This window comes from Schistocerca serialis, chromosome 4 (assembly GCF_023864345.2).
Source record: "Schistocerca serialis cubense isolate TAMUIC-IGC-003099 chromosome 4, iqSchSeri2.2, whole genome shotgun sequence".
NCBI lineage: Eukaryota > Metazoa > Arthropoda > Insecta > Orthoptera > Acrididae > Schistocerca > Schistocerca serialis.
Genome location: NC_064641.1, coordinates 160,022,380 through 160,050,095, shown reverse-complemented (window position 1 = coordinate 160,050,095; position 27,716 = coordinate 160,022,380).

Sequence of the window (27,716 nt, the reverse complement as noted above, 5' to 3'; positions counted from 1 at the left end):
AGTAAATCAAACGTGTGTGTTGAAACGTGGATGCAAAGAATCAGTGAGTCTATTAGAGTCTAATTATTTTGCAGTGTGACTAATCGTCATTGTATTGCTCCCTACATCTGTAAGAGCAGCACCTTCACCTATTGTATGGGCAAATACCGTTTAATTACCTTTTCATCTCTTCGATTCGAGTGTCCCTCTATTCACGACACTACATAAAAAATGATTCAGATTATTGCTTCTGTGGATTCACCTGACCTGGGTGTAGGCCATTTCTTCTATAGGTCCGCCAACCCTTTACTCTCCAGTAACTACCTGAAACCGGGTATACACCATCTTAAACCTTCAATAGCATGCGCAGCCTCTGACTCCTATCTTTACACCTCGCAAAGGCGAGGATTCTCCGTTATCGATCCATTTTACCTGGCTTCTCCGTCAGATGTTTCCTAACTCCTCCTTTTATAATTTCTACCTTAACTCCTTTCACTGTTACATACTACCTTCCTATAGATACCGTTTCTTAATTACTATTTGTCAGAGATTTATTCACTGCTACTCGATTATATGATTTATTTTCCTCTTTTATCACAGGGGTTACTTTCTGCTCACACTAAAAATCATTCAACAGTGCTGTTTGCAATGAAAGATAACGTACTCTCTAATCTTCCCTTCCTGAGGCTTATACTCACATTATATATTTAAAGGCTCTTCTCAAGTTCTTTTGAGAATAATTCTACATTTCCTCCTTGGCTGCGTTTACTATTCTTTGTGATTATAAGATACGACACATTTACTTAATGATCTGAAGTCTGCAAAATGGTTACATGTTAGCACGTCATAACTGATTTTACTTACGGAAATGTTTCCTTTACCGTCCATTTCCAGAGTGACTAACGTATGCATTATGACAAAATGTCACGTCTGCATCAGTTTGGTGTGCATTACTTGGTCGGCGAATGTGTGTTACTGCCCCAGGCTATCCTCCCCTTGTAGGTTGTGATCACCACGTAGTGGTCTGCGGAAAAGAAGAGTTTCAGGTATAGAAACGTAGGAACATGGAAATACGGATAATAGAATCGGTGCTCCTATTGGAGAAAAATGAAGTTAAAGGTAAGAGAAAATGTGTTAGACTGATGAAATAAAGAAGATAGCTCAAAAGACAAATTCCCATACCACCTCTGTCAGAAAGAGGCATGATTTTCTCGCATTACTTTCTGTACGATTTCGAGAGAAGGATACTAATTTCCGCTTTATTTTGCGATATAGATATCCGTCTAATTTTGATGATTTTCTAAACCTAAATCACTAAATATTTTGTTATTATGGTCCTGAATTATTTACACAATTGGTAGACGTACAAGTTACTAATAGATAACCAAAGTTATTTTATTATATTCCCGATTACGATTATATAACACTTACATTGCATTGTCACTGGGCCATCCTACCCATGCTTTACTTCGTGAAAGGTAACACTGCACTGTTACAATGGAGCTCTCTTTCATTAGTTGTTTCCGGACGTTGGCCGTGAAATTATGTGTCTAAAAAATCTCTCTGCGTCAACGGATGAACAGGGGACCCAATCAGACTTTAAGACAGCATTTATAAAGTTGAGATGCATTAATTTCAATTCTTGCAGTGAGTGAATTATTTCAACTTGTTGATTGGGATTTTTTTTTCAGTTTGATTTAGCAGAATATCTTAAAATGTTACGTACCCTGTAATAATATCAGGCTCTTTTAACACTTTAAAGACAGATAATTTTTGTGCTCATTCACTTACTGTCGAACTTTTTGTAAAGTTTATTTGATCTACATTAGATGGACGAAATAAATTCAAAAGTCCAAATAACATGTTAGCGTCACTTGGAGATATGTGATTTTCAGTTTTCTTTGTAACAAATATATTAACATTTTGCAAGAGGAGAGCCGCTTAACTTTTTAACGAGACACTATATCCTTCAATAATCTCAATAAATAGTTCAACATGACCTGACGCAATTACATTTATCCTATCCTTCATTCCTGTTATTTTTGAAACCAGCAAACGAAAATAAGGATAATTAAGCCCTTCTAATTCCAATATAACGTCTGCAATAATCCTGCAACTTTTAAAAACAAATACTGTTTGGAATTTTACCAGATTGCAAAATCTGACATCTTTCATTTCCACCAACCAGTTTACTATGTGAACACATCTTAGTGACTATTGTTTGAAAAGTGAGTGGAGTATATCTAAATTTGTATGTATGTAACAGGCAGCTTTAAACCAACTTCTCCATCGCCTCAACTCAGGCTTCGAATACAATGAAATTGACATATCTGGGAAGTTTTTGTCTGAGTATGAACGGAACAAGTGTTTGATTTTCCTTGACGTATGAAAACTTTTGTTTTCGACACAATGGCATTAAGCTCTTTCATATTCCTTTGCAAGACATCACCTAACAAACTGAATTTATGAGCCCAGCAAGTGACGTGAATGAAATGTTCTCCGGTAATTCCCTTCCCTTCAAAACATTTTAACACACACGGGGCAGAATCACTTACTACATACTTCAGATTCTGAAGGTTAATTTCAAGAGAATGCAAAACAAGCAGAATCGCTTGAGAACACATTCTGCTGTTCGCGGCATTCAGAAACGCACACTCTAATAATAATATTTCCTTCTCCGATATTGGATCTTGAGTTTTGATCAAGAATGGCAACACAAAACAGCCTGAAGCGTCGGTAGTTCCATCACAGATTAGAGCCAAGTCCGATTTCCCTTAGAAGGCTGTTTTATGCCTGATAGAATTTCGTTTACACAACGTGGGACGTATTGTTTCCTTAGCTGGCTAGCTATAGGAAGGTCTCCAGCTCCTAACCAATACCAAGAAGAAAAATTAGTATCAGAGAGAGAGGTCTCAGAAACCCTAGCTTTACTATCAACGGAGTTTTATTGATAGACAGGACATACCTGGTAGGTACATTCGAAAGAAGTTCCGGACTGCAGAGTCGTCCTGCCATCTCCAGCGCGATGTTAGCTTTGAGTAGCATCGCAATTGTTTCGTGAATAAATTCTTTCTTTTCAGTCTTAGGATTATTTTACTTGTCTAAAGGTAGTTCTATTGTTGCCTTCCGTTTCACTGTTGAAGTGCTTAAAATACGTTCTAAATTTTCCTTATTTTTCAAGCAATGTTTTGAGACAGTATCTTTTTTCTCCAGCTTGATACGAACTTTACAAAATTTACACATTAAAGTATTGATTTCGCAAACATATAAATCTTCACTCGCAACTCTTAAGCTGTGCTGTGCTCCGTAACATGTGTCGAGCGACCCAACTACTCGCAAACTACCGGTTGTCTGATACGTCACTTCCTATTTTTCAATAGTTATAATTTCTTTATTTGTGTACCAGGTTTTGCAGAGCTACTTTTGCCAGAAACGGCATTCCTTGAGGTACTGTTTAACATAACTTTAGACCCCTACATAAATTCCAGCATACTCTAGGTATTTTTTAAACGAACTAGGACATGCGATACTGCTGCCTGCAGCATGTTAGTAGGAACATTGGCTAACACATCAGATATTACTGCCTCCAATTCACGCAAGTTCCGCGGTTTTCTCTTGTAAACCTCCTCCTTAGTTCACTCCAGGAGAAAAATACACTCCTGGAAATTGAAATAAGAACACCGTGAATTCATTGTCCCAGGAAGGGGAAACTTTATTGACACATTCCTGGGGTCAGATACATCACATGATCACACTGACAGAACCACAGGCACATAGACACAGGCAACAGAGCATGCACAATGTCGGCACTAGTACAGTGTATATCCACCTTTCGCAGCAATGCAGGCTGCTATTCTCCCATGGAGACGATCGTAGAGATGCTGGATGTAGTCCTGTGGAACGGCTTGCCATGCCATTTCCACCTGGCGCCTCAGTTGGACCAGCGTTCGTGCTGGACGTGCAGACCGCGTGAGACGACGCTTCATCCAGTCCCAAACATGCTCAATGGGGGACAGATCCGGAGATCTTGCTGGCCAGGGTAGTTGACTTACACCTTCTAGAGCACGTTGGGTGGCACGGGATACATGCGGACGTCCATTGTCCTGTTGGAACAGCAAGTTCCCTTGCCGGTCTAGGAATGGTAGAACGATGGGTTCGATGACGGTTTGGATGTACCGTGCACTATTCAGTGTCCCCTCGACGATCACCAGTGGTGTACGGCCAGTGTAGGAGATCGCTCCCCACACCATGATGCCGGGTGTTGGCCCTGTGTGCCGCGGTCGTATGCAGTCCTGATTGTGGCGCTCACCTGCACAGCGCCAAACACGCATACGACCATCATTGGCACCAAGGCAGAAGCGACTCTCATCGCTGAAGACGACACGTCTCCATTCGTCCCTCCATTCACGCCTGTCGCGACACCACTGGAGGCGGGCTGCACGATGTTGGGGCGTGAGCGGAAGACGGCCTAACGGTGTGCGGGACCGTAACCCAGCTTCATGGAGACGGTTGCGAATAGTCCTCGCCGATACCCCAGGAGCAACAGTGTTCCTAATTTGCTGGGAGGTGGCGGTGCGGTCCCCTACGGCACTGCGTAGGATCCTACGGTCTTGGCGTGCATCCGTGCGTCGCTGCGGTCCGGTCCCAGGTCGACGGGCACGTGCACCTTCCGCCGACCACTGGCGACAACATCGATGTACTGTGGAGACCTCACGCCCCACGTGTTGAGCAATTCGGCGGTACGTCCACCCGGCCTCCCGCATGCCCACTATACGCCCTCGCTCAAAGTCCGTCAACTGCACATACGGTTCACGTCCACGCTGTCGCGGCATGCTACCAGTGTTAAAGACTGCGATGGAGCTCCGTATGCCACGGCAAACTGGCTGACACTGACGGCGGCGGTGCACAAATGCTGCGCAGCTAGCGCCATTCGACGGCCAACACCGCGGTTCCTGGTGTGTCCGCCGTGCCGTGCGTGCTTGTACAGCCCTCTCGCAGTGTCCGGAGCAAGTATGGTGGGTCTGACACACCGGTGTAAATGTGTTCTTTTTTCCATTTCCAGGAGTGTAATAGCAAGGCGTTTAAGTCAGCGCTGCGGGCAGGCCATGCACCACGTCTGCCAATCCAGTGATCTGGCAAGTGATCATGCAGCCGTTTGCGGCCATCATTTGAAAATGTGCAGGTGCTTCATCCTGCATGAAGTGAAGTTGTGGGTTGTTCCATTGTGAAATTACTGTCCATACACCATCCCGCAGCGTTTCAAAGTATCTTTCGCCATTCATTGTGTTCCGCAGAGGAAAGGACCAACAACTTCGGATGACGTAATACCACACCCTACAGTCACCTTCGGACACCCCTGCAGTTATAACAATTTCGGGTGGGTTTCCGGCTGCCCAGTAATGGCATTGACAATAGTTTACGAATACTCCAATGTGTAAAACTGTCTTATCAGTCCACACAATTTTCTCAATAAGTTCAGGCCAATAATCTTTCCAACCCAAGAAATTTTCTACGAACTCCATTCTTCTGTCAAAGTCATCCGGAAACAGCTGCTGCACTTAATGTGTTTTCCACGGCGTAAAAGTGAGATCTTTTTTAAGAATCAGTGCATCAGCGTAACGTGAAAGACCACTTTCACAAGATCCTTGAAGCAGTAATTTCTTAGGCCTCTTCGTGAACATTTCACGAACTCTGTCAACATTCTTTGGTGTCCTCAAAGTTGATGGTCTTCCTCATCCTCTTGCATCGGCAGCACTCCCTGTTGTTAGTAATTTGGGATGATAATTTTTAACTGTTTTTGCATCCAATGTTACGTGGATTCCTCGTTCAGTGCTGCACCGCCTTTGTACTTGCACCACGGGTCCCCAGACCTCATAACGACCTGCTTTTTTGGTCCATTCTTCCACAGTCAACAAACGAAGCACTTTCCAACTGAAATAAAAGAAAAAAATGTTGTTAAACACAACATCAAGGAGTGTTGATTCTAACAAAAGTAGTTGTAAGAAGACTGGTTCATAAATAAAGGAATTATAACTGTTTAAAAATAGGGAGTGAATTATCAGACAGCCTGTATAGCTTGGCATTTGGCGCGCAGGGGCTACGAGGAGAGGGGAGGGGGGATAGGGTATGTTCTGGAGAACGTGGGATGCGGGGGGAAGCAAACTTCTCCTTCATGTACTGTAAGTACACAGTGCAGGCAACAGAAGCTTGTGTTTTGAGCTTCCACGATCTGCTGATAATCGGCTTCCTATTCTGAACTGGAATAGAAATTAAACCTGCAATGCGCCAGCAACCACACCATAACTCATTTTCAAAAAATATCACAATGAAAAGATTACAACAAAACACGTTGACATTACAGTTCAGCAACAATGCTGACTACAATGGCTAATAGTACGCTGTACAGTTGGCAACGAACATTTACAAATTACTACGGCACGAAGTGTTCCGACTGCTGCCGACAGCAGCCGATCAGAAGTATGGAGTCCGTGTACTGTGCAGCCAGCTGACGTCATCAGGGAATTCCAAGATTATTAGCACTGTAGCATGAGGAGACAGGCTGAGGTGGGATTCCGATCCACCCTGAGAACAACATTCCAAGCATCCCGTTTCCCAAGAAGCCTGGTGTCGAAGGCGGCAATATTTGTGCCGAATTCCATAGAAAAGATCTGGTACTCCCTAAACCCTTTCACTCTTTGGCTTCATGCCTTAAAGAGATTTTCCGTAATGTTAAAGATAACAGGTATTTCTGTCCTGTTGAAGTATCTTTGTTCACTCTTCCCCTTCTCTTCATACACATAACACTGGAACAAAAATTCAAGCTCGTTCTTCTCTACAACTTTGGCTGTAACATCGCGCTTACCGTGAAATAAGTTAATTTCACTTTCAAACGACCTTATCGCTTTAATTCCACTCTTTACTAAAGAATAAAGAACTTTCGATATTAATGTGCTCATCCTTCGGTCCGCTCCTTCTAGTACGTTGTTGGTGCAATGTCGCCTTCCACTGCAGTTCCACATATTTCTTGGCATGTGCTGGTTATCGAAACTCTGGTCCACAAAATAGTCATAGAACTCCTGAAGTTCCTGGTTTTCACGTGTGCTCTCCTGAATACACAGTTAATCATCATGCAACATTTCCAGAGGAAGACGAGCCAGAGCTGAAGATATTGTTACGTGACACCGAACCTCTTCATTTTCCTTATAGGGAGGAACAAAGCCGCAGCACTAAACATTTTTCCACAAACACTAATTTAAATGATGATTGCAACCCAACCCTCTGTTTCACGAAACTCGGTTGTTGCTGATTGGACGATAGCAGTTTCGAAATCCATCAAGAGAGACGCAGGATTCCATCTCGGCTACCTGGATTTCACAGTTTAAAAAAAAAGGAAAACGATCATATTTTTCTGGCGTTTTGAACGACAGCAAAGCTTAGACAGCAGGAATAGTGTTTTTTTCCTCCCAAATACTTCTAAGATCTGCGGGTGAAGTATTAACAACTGTCCAAAGCGCCTGCCCGAACTCTTGAACGTTTCATCCAGAAAGAATGATTCACACCTTAAAAAACATGATTTTTCCCTTTTCGCTGGCAAACACCAATATTTCCTCATGCAGTCCTTTGTTGTTAACTGCATCATTTATCAATAAATTATTTTCTTGGAAGAATATTTCTCCAGTGTCTAACGGATATTGTGTAGATCCGTATATTTTCGTCTAAGCGATTTAGCGATTGTAACTCTTCAGGCTTTCCCGGCGATCTAATGACATCTTGGGTTGTCGGGTGTTCTGCCGGATATCAGCGTCGTACTTGCACGATATTTCGGTCACGTAGCTCGAGACCTTCATCAGGTGCGACCTGAGACTGCTCCTCGAGTTTTTTTTTTTTTTTTTTTTTTTTTTTTTTTGCACTTTTCATTCCCTTCTCAGATGGAGAAGGGCGGGCTGCTTGAGAGCGCGCGATGCTCTTTTCAGCCATTTGGTTTGGTTATTCTGCTTTGGCTCTGTTTATTCTTTTTTGCTGGGGTGCAAGGAAGGGGGGGGCATTTCTCCCAATTGGGAATTTATTTGCAGGAGTTTATAGGGGACAGTTCCGGTATTTACCTTAGCGGCCAAGGAAAACCTGCAAAACCCGGCCAGAACTGCTTGTGTCTTGCCTTCTCTTTATTTTCCGTGTTGCCAGCGTTGCCGCTGGCGATCACGGCGGGCTTCGCGTCTTCTGTCACGCTCCGCCTCTTGCTCGTCTCTCTGTCTTCGGAACTGCTCTTCTAGGGCTTCCTCCTTTCTTCTTATGAGCTCCCTGCTTTGCAGGAAGCTCATTTGGTGTTCATCTCGGTCGGTCAAGTTTGGGATGGTGTCGTCCAGGATTTCGCTGTCCACTAGGGTTTTCCAGTGGTTGACGAACTCCTTGGTTTGGACGCTTTGGTCCTGACGTGCTCCCAGTGCTCCCGTGCCTTCTGACGAGACCTGTATGGCTCGACCGATGGTCAACTTCTTCGGCCAGGCCGTTTGTGTGGCCTGGTCACGCCTGGGGTGTGCTGCGTCTGTTGCCGGTGTTGTCGGCCCGTCGTCTTTGTGCTGCTGATCCGTCTGCAGCGCCTGCGTCTCCTTGCTGGTATTGCGGCGGAGGTGTTCACGGAGAGTGAGGCAGGCGGCCTCCATCTCTGCATGGAGGACCATGCGGAATCGTGATTCCGCCTCCTGGAGGGCCGAGTCGATGTCGGGACCAGCTGTCGCCGCCGTCTTCCCACTCGCTGCGTCGCACCGCCGCCCCCCTCCACCGCCCTTGCCACAGGCGGCGGGGGAAGGCGGCCGCACGTGAGCGGTGGCCGTCCTCGAATCTCCTCCGGGTGCCGCCGTTGTTCCCGCGGCGTTGCCTCCTCCTCTCGCTGTTTCTGTCCCTCCGTTGCTCGCCGCAGCTGCAGAACGTTGTCTCCTTCTCCTGCGGCGTCGCCTCTTTGTCTGGGCCGCAGTCTTCTTAGCAGTGGCGGGATTTGGGCCGTTGAAGGCCTGACATCCGCGCCAGCTGGCGACGTGCTCACCGCCGCAGCGGGCGCACGTCGGTTTGACGTCTTTGGTGCTGGTACAGGTGCGGGTGTCATGGTGACGCCCGCACTTGACGCACCTGGCGGCGTTGCGGCAGTGTTTTGCCACATGCCCTTCCTCCTGGCACTTGAAACACTGCGGCTTCATGTCCAGGTGGGGGGGGGGGGGGGGGGGGGGAGAGTCTCCGGCTGCACGTGGAAGCCCAACAGCTTCCGGATGTCAAGAACGTCCCTGCCGTTGTCCGCCGCTGGTGTGGCGACAATAAACAGAGGCGGCTTCGTCCTATTGGTTCTGTTGTGCAACCTGACGGTTGCCCCAACAAAACCTTGGCGGCGCAGTCCTTCTTCCACTGCTCGCTCCGTCAGGATCCAAGGTAGTCCCCTCAGAAGCGCCTTGGTGACTTCTTTGCGACGAGTCTTTTGACCCATCGCACCTGTTTCCGGGGCGTCCACCGTGTGAGCGGCCACAAGGGCCTTCAGGGCCCTGTAGTCGTTCCAGTCAGCGGCCTGGAGCTTGATGGTGGCGTCGGAGTCGACGGACTCTACGACGACCTCCTTGTCGCAGCTCTGCCCCATCTCATCGTATAGTTCTACCCACTCGACCTCCTTGCACTTGATGTACAGGGCGGGAGCGGGGGAAACTGCTTCTTCTGTCGCCGAGTTGCCGCCTCTCGCGACATCACGTCCCACGCTGCTCATCTTAACCATACTGCGCGAGGGTTTGACAATTTGCTTTTTTGCCGTCAAAACAGCAACACGACAATTTGCCACCCGCGCGCAGTACGATCTCCTCGCTCACTCTCCCGTAGTAGCAGAGCGCCGCGCTATCTCCTCGAGTGGACCTGGTCCAATATTTATGCCTATGGCCTTCCCCCTCCACCAACGGCTGCAGGCGCTTCCTCTGTGGTCCGGGCCCATTCCCTGCGACCTGCTGGAGCGTTGCTGCTCCGTTTTCCGTCCGCTGCGGTTCTAGGTGTTCCCTCTGCGGTCCGCGCCCACCAAACCCGCTCCTGGGGGTTTCATCTACGGTCTGGGATACCAGGCGTTCCCCCTGCGGTCCGCGCCCGCTCACCACGACCTGTAGGAGCGTTGCCGCTCCGTTTTTCGTCCGCTGCGGCTCTGGGGAACGCCTGGTATCCCAGACCGTAGATGAAACCCCCAGGAGCGGGTTTGGTGGGCGCGGACCGCAGAGGGAACACCTAGAACCGCAGCGGACGGAAAACGGAGCAGCAACGCTCCAGCAGGTCGCAGGGAATGGGCGCGGACCACAGAGGAAGCGCCTGCAGCCGTTGGTGGAGGGGGAAGGCCATAGGCATAAATATTGGACCAGGTCCACTCGAGGAGCAGTCTCAGGTCGCACCTGATGAAGGTCTCGAGCTATGTGACCGAAATATCGTGCAAGTACGACGCTGATATCCGGCAGAACACCCGACAACCCAAGATGTGATTCAGCGATTGTTAGGCACTTCTCTTTGACGGTAACTATGTTACTAACACGTAGCCACGATTGGACAGCTACCCTACTTCTTCAGCGTAAATTGATGAAATCGTAGTATATGTTTCTTTTGCACAATATAGGATTCCCTTTGGTGGTCTTGCTAAATTCCATATCCGCAACACTGTAACACGGAACCCTACTTGCAATTCAGACGTCAACTGCAGTTACGCACCACAGCCGTTCTGGTCTGTCAATAAGTGATGCGCGAAGAGGGTTGTTAGAGCAGGAAGTGAACTTCCCCAATACTACGAGGCGGGTAGCGGTTGACAGTACGCTATATCCTACTTCTGTAACAGCCTGTTGCTATGCACCACTACCTGATGAGGCTTGGGCTCCTTCGAAATGTCAACACATTCTATCTCCGTGGAAGTGTCACTTCGTTCGCGAAATTTATTACCTTCGTAGTTCTGGTAGGCACTGTCATAAATTCACGCCGTGGACATACTCACCTTGCGATGTGCGGGTGCTGGAAGAGAGCTCCAAACTGTCCGAGCTACTAAATGACGTAAACAGTTTTGCGCGCAATGTTTTTCTTGTGAACTTCAGTTGTATTAATGGGTGAACAGGTCTCTCTTACTTCGTAGATCTGGAACAGCGCGACCCCTACGGTCGCAGATTCGAATCGTGCCTCGGGCATGGATGCGTGTGATGTCCTTAGGTTAGTTAGGTTTAAGTAGTTCTAAGTTCTAGGGGACTGATGACCTCAGCAGTCCCATAGTGCTCAGAGCCATTTGAACTATTTGAACTTTGTAGATCATAACAAATTACAACATACAGTTGTATTGTTTTGATATTGCCGTCGAAACAATAACAGTTCTTACAATGATTATTCAGTTAGTTTTGATCGTTTACATTCCTGCTCGCGTCTTTTTGTTTCTTGACCTACAATGTCTCGCCGCGCCGTTTGAAGAACAAGCGAGCCTCCACAGCAGCTGGAGACGCACAACCGCCATCGCACCTTGCCTGTGTCTGGAGGTGACAGCTTTCACACGCAATCTGTACGATGTGATAATAACAGTCCCCCCCCCCCCCCCCCCCCCCCCCACTATGGCATGGCCCAACAATTACAAACTACGGTTTCAGTTAACACTAACATATTTCGTCGACCTAAGTGGGTCGGTTCAAAAAAAAAATGGTTCAAATGGCTCTGAGCACTATGGCACTTAACTTCTGAGGTCATCAGTCCCCTAGAACTTAGAACTACTTAAACCTAACTAACCTAAGGACATCACACGCATCCATGCCCAAGGCAGGATTCGAACCTGCGACCGTAGCGGTTGCGCGGTTCCAGACTGTAGCGCCTAGAACCGCTCGGCCACCCCGGCAGGCCGAGTGAGTCGGCCTAAGAGAATAATGGTGGAAAACATTCCGAAGAATCCCATGTTACACCGTACTGTTAAACCGACTGCGTGATAGTTATCATCCTTACCTGTTCTTGCTATCTTCGGAATTGTGAGGATTATACTTCTTCTGAATCCTGATGGTATGTCTCCAGTGTTATACATTCTAAGACACCCCCCCCCCCCCCTCCAAAAAACGCGACGTACCACGAAAACATTTTCCGAATGAGATGGAAATCGGTAGACGTAATGTACACGTATAAACAAGCGGAGGATCACAGTTTCACAAAATTGGATGATTTATTCAAGAGAAAGAGCTCTACAAATTGAGCGGGTCAGAAACGCGCTTTGGTCAACCTGTGACGCTTATGCAAGCAGGTATTAGACTTGGCATTGATTGGTAGAGTTCTTCGATGGCCCCGTGAGAGATATCGTGCCAAATCCTCCCTAACTGGCGCGCTAGATTGTCAATCTTCTGTGCTGGTTGGAGGGCGTCGTCCACAATGCTCAGAACGTTCTCAATTGGGGAAACATCCGGCTTCCTTGCTGGCCAAGGTAGGATTTGGCAAGCACGCAGACAAGCAGTAGAAACTCTCGCAGTGTGCGGGCGGGCATTATCTTGCTGAAATGTAAGCCCTGGATGGTTTGCGATGAAGGGCAACAAAAGGGAGCGTAGAATATCTTCGACGCACCACTGTGCTATAATGGTGCCGCAGATGACTACAAACGGGTGTTCCTACGAAAAGAAATGGCACCACAGACCATCACCCCTGTGTGTCGTGTTATACGGCACATGACAGTCAGGTTGGCATCCCAAAGCTCTCCGGTCCTCCCCAGATGTGTCTTCACTGCTCATCGGGAAATAATTCAGAGTAAGACTCATCACTGAAGACAATTCTACTCCAGCCAATGAGATTCCAGGCCGAAGACGTGCCTATAGACAACGTGGGCAGCGGTGGGATTCCACCCTGACTGTCGCCAGCCATGCGGCACGACAACCAGAAATGAAGGTCTGGGGTGCGGTTCCATTTCTTAGCAGGGCCCATTTGGTTGTCATCCACGGCACCCAGCGGTATTCGACGTTATTCTACGCCTCGTTTTGTTGCCCTCCATGGCAATCCATCCTGGCCCTACCTTTCAGCAAAGTAATGCCCACCCGCACACCGCGAGGATTACTACTGTTTATCTTCGTGCTTTCTAAAACCTACCTAGGTTAGCAAGGTAGGCGGATCCCTCCCAATTGAGAACATTTGGTGCACTATTGGCAGGACCGTTCAACGTCTGCGAATTTTGAGGATCTAACGCCGCAATTGGACAGAATGTGGCACGATATCCCTCAGGAGGTCATCCAACAAATCTAACAATCAATGCCATGCCGAATAACTTCTTGCATATTGGCCAGAAGTGGACCAACGTCTTATTGATTTGCTCTATTTGTGAAACTCTTTCTCTTGATAAATCATCGAATATTTCTGGAATTCTCGTCATTTGTTTGTCTGTACAAACAGATCACATCTATCGAATTCCGTCCTATTCGGATAATCCCGAATTGCGTATTTTTCTTCTTTTTTCTTTTCTCAGATTCTAGATTCTACGCGGCACGCGCCGGTGGAATAATCAATTGCTTACCATTTCCCCTACTGATTTTAGAAATTCTGAAGAATATTAATTCTGTTTTCTTCCTTATTTGACCGCAGGTCCTCCAAAGCTCTGTATAACTTTGGCACACATCGACTCATCCATATCACAACAGACAAGCCTTTCCCACCGTAAAGGCCTTCAGTGTGCTCTTTGGTACTTAGTAACTAATGAAGTGAAATGGAAAGAGGACAAAATCTTCTGTACTGACTGAGTTCACTGAGACAAAGCGTGTTGGAGCAGGACCTATCCAACTACCTAGATCCAAATTTTATCTGGACTCCCTAAGCCACTTAATGCCAATACTGTGATGTTTCTTTACAAAAGGTCACGCCCTCCACCTATAGGACATTGCGCTTGTCTACAGTGACATCGACATCAACAACCGAGCGAGACATCGTTGTCAATAAGGCATTGGACTCGTATTAGAGTACCCTTAATTTTTCAGCGAAACAGACAGCTTTTCTAGTTCTCGTCCCATTATAGAGCTTGAATCTTTTCAGCCACAGCTCAGCGAGCTGGGGCTGGAGCATTGACTTCCGACTGGAAATGCAGGATGCTGCAACAAGATTCATCCGATACCTCAAGACTATATCGTCTACTTACATGGAGATAGAAGCTAGGAGAAAATTTTGAATAAACTAAAAGTTTATCTTGATGCAAATTGTATGTGGCCGTTTCTTGTGATTGACGGTACTGGTCTCCTCGGTGGAACTAGGGATGGTGAGAACACAGCAACGGACAGTGTTTTGCGATCTCATTTGTTGAAAATCAGTTACATCTGTGTGGCGTCATCACGGCCGGTATGAATGCACGAACAATATTTTCCTGTAAATGTGTATAGATAAAGTGGAAGGTTTAATAGGACAGTGTCTTGTACATCACATTTTTATTCCATCCACTAGAAGTTTCTCTGACCACCTCATCATAATTGTGTGTTATCTCCTGTTTTATGTTTTGAATTCCTTTCAGCGGTTGCACCTAAGATATCTTGTTTGCTGCTAGCGATACAACGAAAAGGTTAAGTGATGTCTTGCGTGTGTGATAGGAATATAAGACTCAATGTATGCAGCCAGTGCACACCACCTTTTTTGTCACGTCGCTTGACCTCAAAAATACATCACATGTGCGTGCGACAACACTAAATAATCATCTTGATTATAGAATCGAGCAGTGACTGGAAAAAGTTATTGCAAAAGAAGTTTATTTACGCATTACGGTCCAGCCACCGCCATAAGAATACGTTGTGGAAGAAATAATGTTAGTAATAAACAAATGGCGGAGAATTGCCGATAGCCGAATGCAGGATAGCTACAAGACCTAATTTAAGGAAATATGTAAGCTACATTGTTCACCCAGACAGGAAAAAAGTAGACACCGTATTGAGGAAGCATTAGTTATTCATCTTATAGATAGTAACTACCTCATCCATAAATGTTTTTTTCAGTTGATGCACCATTTTTCCACTTGGGCTGTATTTACGTGGGTCATTCAGTAATTATAGAGACAAATTGGTCTGGAGAAAAAAGCATTTATTTTTACAAAACAATACTTTTTCTACTTTTCAATATAAGCCCCTTGAATATTTATGCACTTGTTCCAACGGACTACAAGCTTTTTTATTCCGGTTGCAAAGAACTCTTTATCTTGATATTTGAACCAATTTCCCAAGAACTTTTTCTTGTCCTCGTTGCCCGGCAACCTCTTCCCACGTAATGCCTCTTTCACTTCCCCAAACAAATGGAAATCACTAGATGCTAAATCAGGACTGTAAGAGGGATGAGGCAGTATTTTCCAACCCATTTTGTCGATGGTTTCACGGGTTAGTCATACGGCGGTCGTCACGAATAATGTCATCAATTCGACTTTCAAGTGAAGGAATTGAAACTGCAACTGGTCTGCGAGAACAGTGTTCGTCAGTCATTGAGTCGTGACCACTTTTGAACTGCTCTACCCGCTTGTAAAATCTCGTACGACTCATACAAACTTCACCATAAACTTCAGACATTCTACGGTATATATTCACTGGTTTCTCGTCTTCAGCAAGTAAAAAACGAATAACAGAACGTTGTTCAACTAATGTGGACGTTTCAAGCAGATTCACCATCTTGAAATGTATTTTGGGGTTATAAACCAAACAATGTTGGTACATCAGCTGATCAGGACTCATCCCAGTGATGCCAACTTAAAACCATAAAAGTACCAAACTTGCTCTACTAGGTGGACTGATGCGGTAAGGAATGAGGACATTCTGGACAGAGGAAAGGAATATGTGGAAAATACTGGCAAGAAGAAGAGACAGGATGATAGGATATTTGTTAAGACACCAGGGAATGACTTCCATGACACTAGAAGGAGATGTAGAGAGCAAAAACTGTAGAAGAAGACAGAGATAGGAATACATCCAGCAAGTAGTCCAGGACGTAGGTTGCACGTGCTACTCTGAGATGAAGAGGTTGGCACAGGTGTGGAACGTATTTTTTTCGTTACTTAGACAACCAACGATGATATTTAATCCGACACTCAGCTTAATCCGTCAATCGCTGGTTTTTGCACTATGACTTACATTTGAAATTAAAAGTCTTTCACATTAATACGCAACTTTATGGTTAAAAAGTAATGCCTCCTATATCGTAAAAAATTAATAATGAACATATAACAGGGATATTCGTACAGACATTACCATCCAACATAGCCACTATCCAGGAAATAAAAGCAGTTTCAAAAACATTCAGTGCTTTGCTTCTTGACACATGATTTTAAAACTGTTTTAACCTTATCTATGAAGAAAGTGTGTGGAGACGCGGTAATGGACATCAGCAGTGTACGGCGTCGAGGGGGGAAATATAGTGACAGAGAAACGGACATTGTAGATGAACCGTGCAAGGCCAGCTGACAACATCTGTCACACGTGCCAATCGCGCTGGTGAAGTGATTCGAGCATACAGTTACGTTAGAGCTGACAATCAACAGCGAAACCTATGCAAGCAATAACGCAATTAGAAAAAAACCCAGATTTTTTTTTCCAAGCTGATTTTTATGACTGGGGTCAACGATTGCGCAAGTGTGTACAGATGCATGGTGACTACGTTGAACGGTAGTGACGTATAGAGGACAGTTACGTACTACTTCCGCTGTTATATGTTCATCATTAATTTTTATGACACAGGGGGCAATAGTTTTTGATCCACCTTCGTAGTTTTCCATTCAATGAAATATAGCCATAAGAAGTCATTAAATTAATTATGTGTTGTACAGTATATCGTTTAGGCGGGAACGTTCTCTGTGATACTGCACAATTTCAGTATCACCACATAACCCACTTACTAGCGCCGTGATATTTGGTTTCAGGAATTCACTTCGAACTGTAAACAATTAATTGTAACTCACTCTGTACTTTGTCAAATTTTAAATAATTTTTTACTTTAGAAACATTGATGTTCTGTAATTTGAACAACTCTCATTTATACAGTACGTGGTAGGAAATACGTAATGTGGCGTGTGCCTCGGCTTCGCCTACAACGCCGCCAACTAGCAACGCATTGTACTTCGCAAGTTATCGTCAGCTCAGCCCTTGCGTTCAGGCTGGTTTCCGTGGTATCAGCCCCGAGAGGGCCTCCCAGTAACCATCCAGAGGGCGCAGAAGATAACAACACGGGTCACTCCAACACGCACCTCTTGCTGCATCCGCCGCAACTTCTTTAGCCAATTGAAAAATTGTAACCCTCGGCCGCGCGAGTATTTCTACTTGCGCGCAGCCGGCTAGAGCCAGTCGAGGCGAGCAGGGAGAGGGAGCAGATGCGTGAGCGCGCGCACCTCGGCAAACTTGTCGTGTTGCTGTTATCACAGCGAGCAATCAAACTGTCTTTTAGGTGCCGCGATCAGAAGGGCAACAAGCGACCCGGAAGCCGCAAGGTGACGAAAAAGACGACTGGATCGACCGAGGACCCACTCGCCAAGCCGTCTGAGGGACTGGTTGACGCTACGAATGACGATCGACGAAACTTCGAACGAATAAACTCAGATAACGAGATGGACGGACCATACGAACAATTATGAAGAATGAAAAGGCGAAAATCCGACGGGTAGATTGCACTTCGGCGTGACTGTGCACATCGGCACACAGGAGGTGACGGGATGGAAACTGACAACGAACTCGCAGTGAAACTTTGTTATGCATCCAAGGTCAAATCGAATGACAATGAAGCGACACTGAAGATTTTTGAATTCTCCTTGAATGGTGAAGCAACAGTGAAGAGGATGATGAAGGATTATCTGATGATAATACAGTCAGAACGGATCTTAAAAAGAAAACAACGCAAGTCAAGGCCTTACTGCCAGGTCTTCCTGGATCTTTAATACAGAAGCAGTCCGCAACCTGCCGCAACGACGGAACGGGGAGGCTACATCAGCGGTGTAATAGGAAACGACCACCACTGTTCATCTTAGCAGTGGGCGCGTCAGACGACGCTGCGACTAGGAAAGCAGGGCAAGATGTGGCCTCCGACGTCTTTAAGAGGTCCAACCTCGCAGGCTTCGATGTGAAAATTGAACCTCTCCCGGCCCGACTCGAGTCGAAGCCACAGTGCTTCAACTGTCAACAAGAAAGCCACGTGGTAAAAAATTTCCACCGTCAAACGAAGATGCACCTATGCGTGCCCGCTGCGGTGGGCAACATGTAGCAAGTTGGCGAGGCTGTAAGGCCTTCTCAGGCAACAGCAGAGCAAACGAGAAGAGAACATCGAAGAAGACAATCCTGGTGATCTCAGCAGGTGCTGAAAACGCCAATAATGTGAAGAAAAGAAGAAGGAGAAAAATCCGTGATCAGACCGCGGCTCTTCCTCCCGGAGGCAGGCAAGAAAGCGCCGAAGACGCCCCCCCCTCCCCCACTGGTCGGCAACCAACCCTCATCGCGGCCAGTGAGAGAGACCTTCGGGGCGGAGGCCGTCCGATAGGAGCAGAGGGTCAGCAGTCACCACGTGCACGCCGGACAGACAGAATCGATGCCGCCACCACGACGACGTGCGGAAATCAAGCAGAAGAAAGAAGACAATCCTTCAGCCAGCCGAAGAACGACTAAAAAATGATGATCGAAGTTGTCATCTCCCGGCGACTTGCACAGATGGAAAAACGGCTGCTTGAGGAGCTCACAACCGAGCTAGGGCAGCAGCACAACAAGAAGGAAGAGTCGACGGAGCAACATAACACAAGAACAACAAGAAGATGGAAGAGAAAACAGGAGACCAGGGCTTCAAGAACCATAAAATAAAAACGCCGGAACCATTGTTAATGTATCGCCAAGAAAATTTTAATTGTAATGTCAAACCAAATCTCCAAGAAAACTTTAATTATAACGTAAAACCAAAATGATTTTTGCAAGGAAAGGGAAAGAAGCAAGCCATCGAACAGCCCGCTCTTCCCTTAATGGAGGAGAATGAAAAGTGCCCCCCCCCCCCAAAAAAAAAGAGAGAGAGAAACAGGTGTACCGGTATGAAATGACCGTTTTTTTTTTGTGAAAATGAAACACTAATTTTGAATTGAAAAGTAAAAACATTTTATTCAAAGAACTGAACATTGCTTTCTATACATTTTGACCACCTTTCTGGCAATTTGTGGACACCACACCAATAGAAATGTTCGTCTTTTGAAGCAAGCCAATCAGACACCCTGTTTTTGACTTCTTCGTAGGAATCGAAGTGTTCCTCAGCCAATGCGTGCCCCATTGATGAAAACAAATGGTAGTCGGAAGGGGCCAAGTCTGATGAATACGGCGGGTGGGGTAGCAGCTCCCAGCCAAGTGTTTTGATTGCATCCTGAACCAGTTTTGCTTTGTGTGCAGGTGCATTGTGTAAAAAAATTACTTTGACTTGTCTTCTGGCCCATTCTGGTCTTTATTCGATCAATGCATAATTCAAATTGATCACTTGTTGTCTGTAGCGATTAGTATTCACAGTGTGACTGGGTTTTAGAAGCTCATGATACACCACACCATTCTGATCCCACCAAACACATAGCATTGACTTCTTGCCCAATCGATCTGGTTTTGCAGTCGATGTTGATGGTTGTCCTGGATTAACCCATGATTTTTCCCGTTTAGGATTCTTAAATGGTTCAAATGGCTCTGAGCACTATGGGACTTAACATCTGAGGTCATCAGTCCCCTAGAACTTAGAACTACTTAAACCTAACTAACCTAAGGACATCACACACATCCATGCCCGAGGCAGTATTCGAACCTGCGACCGTAGCGGTCGCACGGTTCCAGACTGAAGCTCCTAGAACCGCTCGGCCACACCGGCCGGCCGTTCACAACAAATGTTCCCTATCGACACATTTGTATCTTAACGCTCATTTCATACCGGTACACCTGGTAATGGCTATAGCCAGTTCCATCTTCGCCAGCCAGCGACTGTTGTACCATCACCGTTTTGGACACTGCCTCGGATCGGACTTTGTCGGACTTTGCCTACACCACCCAGACGGCTGCTCTCCCGTGACTTATGCTCCGAGCCTTGGTATTCTGCGCCGTGGACAAGTCGTGCTACTCATGACATAGAACTGTGAATATCCACTTTGTTTTGAAGGCACATCTTTCATTGCTCGACAGAACGTAATCTACGCTCTGAACAATCTATTTTCGTTTCTTTGAAAAAACAGTTGTTTGTGATAAACATTTCCTTCACATTACTAAGCAAAATTTCTGAAGAACGTTATTTTCTTTTGTTGTAATGCATCAGAGGAGGCTGTTTGTATCTGATGTTTACTTGTTCAAATAAACAAAGTTTAATTACATCTACTTGTGATATTGTGGAAGTATTTCGAGCGAGGAATGCCTGATAATGCGCCATGCACAGCCTTAAATTTTAATATTGTGCTCAAATAACGTCATTCAGTTAAGAGCATGAATACTGGTTCTGCATAAGTGCTATCAGATTTGAACTACGCTATTCGACCGTGAAACGGTGCATGTTTCGACTAGCCATTCACGTGGTTTCGTACAAGACATCTACCTTCTGTAACAAGAGACGAGATTTGTCCGACCAGGCGACCTGTGTCCACTGTGCAATCTCCATGATCCGAGGTCAGTTTTGATGGTAATCGACGACGTCAATGGGTCACCATGGGAACACGTTGGGATCGTCTGGTGCAGAGCCACATGTTCAACAACGTACGCTGAACGGTGTGCACCGAAACACATGTGCTGGCAGTAGACCTGCCACAGATCGCTGTCGCTCCGAGCCTTGTTTACACTCTGCCCAAGCCTCCGACCGCCTCATCTGTGAGGCTTGTACGTTCAACTCGTTGTCACCTACTCATGGTTCCATCATTCTTCCGCAGCTTTCCAAAGATATCCATGACAGCAGTACGCGAACAGCCGACCAGCTTCGCCATTTACTGACGCTTTATGGCCTCACCTGGTTTATTCAACTGATATGAATGTAGTGTAAACGAGAAAATAATGCCTGTAATATTACGAGTCGCCGGCCTCTGTGGCCGAGCGGTTCCAGGCGCTTCAGTCCGGAACCGCTCTGCTGCTACGGTCGCAGGTTCGAATTCTGCCTCGGGCATGGATGTGTGTGATGTCCTTAGGTTGGTTAGGTTTAAGTAGTTCTAAGTCTAGCGGACTGATGACCTCAAATGTTAAGTCCCATAGTGCTTAGAGCCAATGTTATGAGTCATTTTGTCGAATCTGATAATACACTACTGGCCATTAAAATAGCTACACCACGAAGATGACGTGCTACAGAAGCGAAATTTAACCGACAGGAAGAAGATGCTGTGATATGCAAATGATTAGCTTTTCAGAGCATTCACACAAGGTTGGCGCCGGTGGCGACACCTATAACGTGCTGACATGAGGAAAGTTTCCAACCGATTTCTCATACACAAACAGCAGTTGACCGGCGTTGCCTGGTGAAACGTTGTTGTGATGCCTCGTGTAAGGAGGAGAAATGTGTACCATCACGTTTCCGACTTTGCTAAAGGTCGGATTGTAGCCTATCGCGATTGCGGTTTATCGTCTCGCGACATTACTGCTCGCGTTGGTCGAGATCCAATGACTGTTAGCAGAATATGGAATCAGTGGGTTCAGGAGGGTAATACGGAACGCCGTGCTGGACCCCAACGGCCTCGTATCACTAGCAGTCGAGATGACAGGCATCTTATCCGCATGGCTGTAACGGATCGTGCAGCCACGTCTCGATCCCTGAGTCAACAGATGGGGACATTTGCAAGACAACAACCATCTGCACGAACAGTTCGACGACGTTTGCACCAGCATGGACTATCAGCTCGGAGACCATGGCTGCGGTTACCCTTGACGCTGCATCACAGACAGGATCGCCTGCGATGTTGTACTCAACGACGAGCCTGGGTGCACGAATGGCAAATAGTCATTTTTTCGGATGAATCCAGGTTCTGTTTACAGCATCATGATGGTTTCATCCGTGTTTGGCACATTGGAAGCGTGTATTCGTCATCGCCATACTGGCGTATCACCCGGAGTGATGGTATGGTGTGCCATCGGTTACACGTCTCGGTCACCTGTTGCTCGCGTTACATTTCAGATGTGTTACGACCCGTGGCGCTACCCTTCATTCGATCCCTGCGGAATCCTACATTTCAGCAGGATAATGCACGACCGCATGTTGCAGGTCCTGTACGGGGCCTTTCTTGATACAGAAAATGTTCGATTGCTGCCCTGGCCAGCACATTCTCCAGATCTCTCACCAATTGAAAACGTCTGGTCAATGGTGGCCGAGCAACTGGCTCGTCTCAATACACCAGTCACTACTCTTGATGCACTGTGGTATCGTCTTGAAGCTGCATGGGCAGCTGTACCTGTACACGCTATCCAAGCTCTGTTTGGCTCAATGCCCAGGTGTACCAAGGCCGTTATTACGGCCAGAGGTGGTTGTTCTGGGTACTGATTTCTCAGGATCTATGCACCCAAATTGCGTGAAAATGTAATCACATGTCAGTTCTAGTATAATATATATGTCCAATGAATACCCGTTTATCATCTGCATTTCTTCTTCGTTGTAGCAATTTTAATGGCCAGAACTGTATTTTGTGACAAATATTGTAAATATTTTTCATTAATCTCAGAGATAAGAAATACGATATTTCAATACGTTCCATGAAAACATGAAACTTCACGTGTAATGTATATATACACACAAGAGCCATGTTGCTCGCCCCTGTTTGTTTTCGGTTTTCCGCCTCTTTGTTCTCTCTCGTCTGTGGGTCGATGTTTGCATAACTCGCTGTCTGTACAATTTAATGAGCTTTAAAGTTACAATATATTGTTAATTGAAAGTAATTTATGTTTCCTTTCAGAAATACTTCTCTCTCCACGTCAAATTTATTTAAAAATAATAATATTGCGGTCGATTGCCCATCTGGCTTCGACTGTTTCGGTGGCGCTGAGTCCACCATTACATGTACTAAAGAATATTTCAGTGTTTGCGAGCTTCACTCGCAAGCGAATGTAATCCGAAGTGCTTTTGTGAATTTTTACAGTCAGTTTTCAATATTAAAGTTAGTTCATATTTTTGATTACGGAACTTATTCAGAGATTTAACACCGCAAGGCTTGGGTGAGGCTTCACCTCTGGTTTAATATAGTTCCAGTTAATTCAAAGGATTAAAAGTTAACTCAATTCTTAAAGAGATAAAGTCAAAGAAATTCTCTGAAATTATTTCAATGATGCGCAAGTGTTTGTGCCATTCCTACTTTCTGTGTAACATTGGATTAATTTGTTGGGAAAAGATATCATTCCATGCTCTATATTATCGCTGGGTTAGTTGCAGGTTACATTACATTGTCATTTGTTGAAAGAGAGCGTAACATTTCGATTAATAATAAATATCTTTTTGCCTGCGTATTGAGGTTACGTCACGCTAAGCATATTTAAGACGCATTTACGCGCGCTCAAAAACAATATTCACAGTTTAAACTGCTACGTTACATTATCATTGCTGTAGGTTGCGACGGACTCCCGCGCGCGTATTTGAAACCAAGCGTAGCAATCTGCACTGACTAATACGAAATAACTAAATTAATTCTACACCACAACAATTACGGAGAAAGGAGGTAATGGTACAGCTCCTAGGAGCTTGGCCATAACGGTAGTCACTTTGTCAAAGCCATGTCGGCGTATTTCGCCATTTGTGGCCGGTACCATCGGTCCAATGATTCCCCAATATCCGATTCTGCCACGGATCTTCACTGAATCGTCCACAGTTCTAGACTATTATTGAACTTCCTAGCAGGAAAATGCTTTCCCTCGTATTCTGTGTTGATTTATGCATCGCTTACATCAGCTGTGATTGTATTTTTGTTTATCCAGTATGTCTTGTGTCAGCAGCAGCTGCCTATGCAGTTAGCTGTTACGACCATCTCGTATGTGATGATTTTTTTCGTCTTAGCGCCCGAATTATCGTGTTGTACGACCGTCACGTTTGCTCGTAAAAGATACCGACAGCCGCTGTAAAACTAACTTTCGGACTAGCGATCTCAGCTATTTCGTGCGGCTGAGTTGCAGGAAAGGTCCTTGTCAGGTGCAGAGACACCCGCAGTGAGCGCTTCTCCACTCTTCATAGCGTCTGCGTATGTGTTTCGGCCGCTTGATCCCAAACGACGGCAGCGTATTCTGGTACAGGGCGGCACCTTGAGAAATGTTACAACAAGCTGCGGCGGTAGGTCGGAGACGAATTCAGCAGTTGGTGAAATTCGTTTAGACGGCGATCTAGCGTGACACCAGGGTATAGAGGCGTGTCAGTCCATGGAACAGGGCGGCCTACGATGATGATGGGTGATAGTGCTGCAGGGATGGCGCGACGAGTGACTACCAAGGATTGTCCCTCTTGGTAGCGCGCCAATTCACAGTCCAGGTGAGAAAATTATCACAGGCGAGCAGCAGTCGTCGTTGGAGCGTGTTGGCGTTCATACTTCGGATGAAGATCGCTGGATCATCGACGTGCAGCGCGTACTGTGCACGGTCGGTGGCAGGTGCGTCGCGGTGTAGAGCGAGTGGTACAGTAGCACAGGTATTACGTAGCATAGGTATTATGAACTACCGACATTCCAGCTCCAGCTCGCACACCTGTCCCGTCCAGACAGGAGCGGATGAGGCCTGCATGTCACATCAACACCCCCCCCCCCCCCTTCTAAAGTAACTTCAACTAGAGGCTGGTCGAATACGTTTTAAATGGCTGATATGGCGGTCATGGATGATGATAATCTGGAAACCTTCAAAAATCTCCACGCAGTAAAATTGTCGCAGAAAGTCTACTGGCAGAAAAAGGGACCCGTCTCCGAACATAGGTCTCAATCGCAGGTAAATGAGTTCGCAGACTTTATTTCATTCGTGAGATACTGGGAAATGCAGTCTACAAAGGAGACCCTAGAATATTGCTCATGTTTTCTGGAAACAAAGCCAGATAGGACTACACGGGATACTGAACGTATACATGGTCATTGGTTTATTTGCCTCACTGGAGTACGGCAGGTAAACGCTGAAAAAAACCAATTTGTCACAGCTTGAAGACAGACGCCTTGTGAAACTGCGGAACACATCTTCTACTGCATGCTCTTTGGTTTCCATATTTTTCGAGGACTTAGGATAGACCAAAACAAGAATAAAACAATTAACATAAGTTCTAAAATGCATACCTAAGGAGCTATGGGCACTTGTTCAGTGGAAGGGAAGTGTTTCTTGTAGCGAAGATGAATCACTAGACTTTTTTTTCTTGTTTTGGTGCCTATTACCACCTCTGAAGTCCACCCCCGGTAGCTGAGTGGTCAGTGCGACGGAATGTCATACCTAACGGCCCTGGTACGACTGAGTCGGAGATTTTCTCCGCTCAGGGACGGGGTGTTGTGTTGTCCTTATCATCATCATTTCATCCCCATCGACACGTCAGTCACCGAAGTGGCGTCGACTCGAAAGACTTGCACCAGGCGGACGGTCTAAACGACGGGAGTCCCTAGCCACACGGTATTTCCATTTACCACCGCTGGAAGTTACCTATTCTGTAATCTTAGCAACAAGCGTTCCAGTACACTGTCAGAGGTACTTATATATCTGCATCCACATCTTCTTGATTACTCTGCAATTCACAATTAAGTATCCGGCAGAGGGTTCATCGAATAATCTTTCAGCTACTTCTTTATCGTTGCACTCTCCAACGGCACTAGGAGAAAACGGTGTCTTTCCATGCTAATTCTGATTGTGTATTGTGTATTTAACCAGTGACCTAGAAACGACGGACAGGCTTCGTCCCCCCCGTAGCCCTCAGTGGTTCACAACCACACAACAGGCTACAGCAGACCACTCACCCCACCGCCGCCCCACACCGAACCCAGGGTTATTATGCGGTTCAGCCCCCAGTGGAGTCCTCCGGGAACGTCTCATACTGGATGAGTGTAACCCCAAATGTTTGCATGGTAATTATGGTGTACACGTACTTGGAGACAGCATTTGCACAACAATCGCCGATGTAGTGTAACTGAAGCGGAATAAAGGGGAACCAGCCCACATTCGCCGAGGCAGATGGAAAACCACCTTAAAAACCATCCACAGACTGGCCAGCACACCGGACCTCGATACTAATCCGCCAGGCGGATTCGTGCCGGGCACCGGCATGCCTTCCCGCTCGGGAAGCAGCGTGTTAGACCGCGCGGCTAGCCGGGTGGGCTAGCTCTGATTTCTCTTATTTTATTATGATGATCATTCCTACCTACGTAGCTGTGGGTCAATAAAATGTTTTCACATTCCCAGGAGAAAGTTGGAGATAGAAATTTAATGAGAAGGTCCTGCAGCCGCGAAAAACGCCTTTGTTTTAATGATTGCCACCCCAATTTGTGTATCATATTTGTGGCACTCTCTCCCTCATTTAGCGATAATACGAAACGAGCTGCTCTTCTTTGAACTTTTTCGATGTCCACTGTCAATTCTATCTGATGCGGATCCCACACAGCACAGCAGTACTGCAGAAGACGGCAGACAAGCGTAGTGTAAGGAGTCTCTTCAGTAGACCTGTTATGTTTTCTAAGGGTTCTGCCAATAAATCGCAGTCTTTGGTTTCCTGTTCCCGCAACTTTATCTCTGTGATCGTTCCAATTTTATTCGTAACTGTAATCCTTAGATATTTAGTTGAGTTTACAGCCTTCAGATTTGTGTGATTACCTGATAACTGAAATTTAGCGGATTATTTTTATTGATCACGTGAATGATCACAGTTTTCGTGATTTAGAGTCAATTTACACTTCTTGCGCCATACAGATATCTTATCTAAATCGTTTTGCAATTCGTATTGATTATCTGATGACCTTACATGACGGTAAATGACAGCATCATCTGCAACCAATCTAAGACGGTGTAACCTCCCCTTTACTAATCGGCCTATCCTGCTTGCGATATAAAATATGACCATGCGTCACATGTATACCTAATGAATTTTTACTAATCGGATAAGGCTATCATTCCCGAGGAAATAATACCGATAAGTAGGAGTAGAGTTACAACAGACCCTTCTGATGGAGAAGTCTACTAAAAATAAAAAGCAATAAAACCGAACAGGGTTATAATGTGAAAAAATGAAAGTTATTTTGTGCATTCACTCACGAACAACACTGGACAGAAAAGGGGTACTACTGATCATGAATCCAAAAGTTGAACTAATGAAAAAAGGAAATAATTAATGGTCGCCAGACCACTAGGGGTCTCGTCGCGTTCCAAATTTCCCTGCTCGATAACGGAAACTTTATTCGACATCGGCTCTATTACTTCCACTGACGACTCATACTCTACTGAAACTTGCGTAAACGTTGTTGCTTTAACAGTGGCCGCTTCCTTCTCCCCTACCAGTACACTAATCTCATTATTACATTTACGAGCAGTGACAGCTGCATCGACTGCCGTTCCTAGCTCAGTTATCATTACTCTATGTGCGTCGCTCTCTTTACTCTCTCGCACATTCTCCCATCGCTGAGCTATCCTCTCGGATTTATCATAGCGGTATTGTCTACGTTTCCGTTTGGGCCGCCAAGGTCTCCCCACGCCCGGTGCGCCCCTAACCGGCGCGGCTAGTTGTTTCCTTGACTAATTTCGACAGACCTGTTGCTACCAGACTGCCATGCTGTATTATTCTGCTCCTGTCTACTATCGTTCCTCCAAGTATCACGTACCATATTTACTTGATACTGGTCTCTT